Source organism: Notamacropus eugenii, chromosome 4 (genome assembly GCF_028372415.1).
Source record: "Notamacropus eugenii isolate mMacEug1 chromosome 4, mMacEug1.pri_v2, whole genome shotgun sequence".
In the NCBI taxonomy this organism is placed as follows: Eukaryota; Metazoa; Chordata; class Mammalia; order Diprotodontia; family Macropodidae; genus Notamacropus; species Notamacropus eugenii.
The window spans coordinates 396,516,228-396,517,499 of record NC_092875.1 but is presented as its reverse complement, the minus strand read 5'-3'; the positions used below and the strand labels follow the sequence as shown (position 1 = coordinate 396,517,499).

Genomic DNA, 1,272 nt, shown 5'->3' with positions numbered 1-1,272 from the left:
TGATTGTGATGGGGTACTTGGGTGCTTGTGTTTGGAACCCAATTCTAAAATCACATTTCCCAGAGGGGCTTCACCTGTCATCTCAGCAGTTCTCAGTTCCTGCTGGGGTGGCAGCCATCGGTGAGTCCCGCTTCTGGCCTCATTGGTGGGGCTGCTGGGCCAACCCAGCCCCACAGGAAGATGGGTGGCAGCCTTGGCCCCTGCCAACATGATCCATTTCATATTGCTGTTCAGTTGACAAGGGAAATTAAGCCTGAAAAATGGTATACCACACTCCCTGATAAAGAGAGAAAAAAGATGACCTGAGAAATTGTACATATGATTCTGGCCCGTGGTCAAAGGACAAGCAGTTTTGTTGACTGGAAGGATCTAAAACTTGTTTATAAAAGATATGCTAGCTTGTACTATGTTGTGCAGTAGAAAATCAGGACAATGAACTGTTGACGCTAGAGATTGTACATCGTTATGTGGAATTGCTAGACAAGAATTTTGGAAATGTCTGTGAGCTGGATATTATATTTGATTTTGAGAAGGCCTATTTTATCCTTGATGAGTTTGTAATTGGTGGAGAAATCCAGGAAACTTCAAAGAAAACTGCTGTCAAGGCTATGGAAGACTCTGATATGTTACAGGAGACAATGGAAGAATACATGAGCAAACCTGCATTTTAACTGAAAAATCTACTTGACAACCCAATGATAATGCATGTTATATCTGTAAAACTTCAGCTGGATGTGGTTCTTTTCTGATGTGCGGAGCCTTATGCCAAAAGTAACTTAAATGGATTGCGTGTGAAACTTCTTGGATACTTTGGGATACTGTGTTCAACTAGCAAGACTTAAAACTGTAGCATATTTGTAACAGGTGCATATCTATATTATTCTCTATACATGGATTGTCTAGACTGGAATTTAAAACAACCATCATTCAGCAGATTGCATATTTTGTTGATATAATGATTTTGCCAGCAAAGTAATAATCTTAAAATATGTTTGACAAATGATCTATGCTATATTTTTGCTAGTATTCTCAAAGAACAAGTTGGTAACTATTTTGTAAAAGTTATTATGAATGTAGTACTTATCTTGAACTAAAATAAGACTTTTTTCTAACTGAATAGTTCTTTTTTTAATGATGATTTCATATACGTTAAAGTAATATGAAATGTCAGTTATTAGACAATTCCCATGTTATAAATATATATGTGTGTGTATGCACATGTGTATACACACAGATATATGTGTGTGTATACATATACATGTATCCCCATAT

The 1,272-nt window shown here is 36.9% G+C and overlaps 1 pseudogene; it reads left to right on the top strand.

Moving 5' to 3' along the window:
• The first annotated feature begins 208 nt into the window (after positions 1-208).
• LOC140498582 (AP-1 complex subunit sigma-3 pseudogene) lies at positions 209-902 on the top strand (annotated as a pseudogene).
• Positions 903-1,272: the final 370 nt, after the last annotated feature.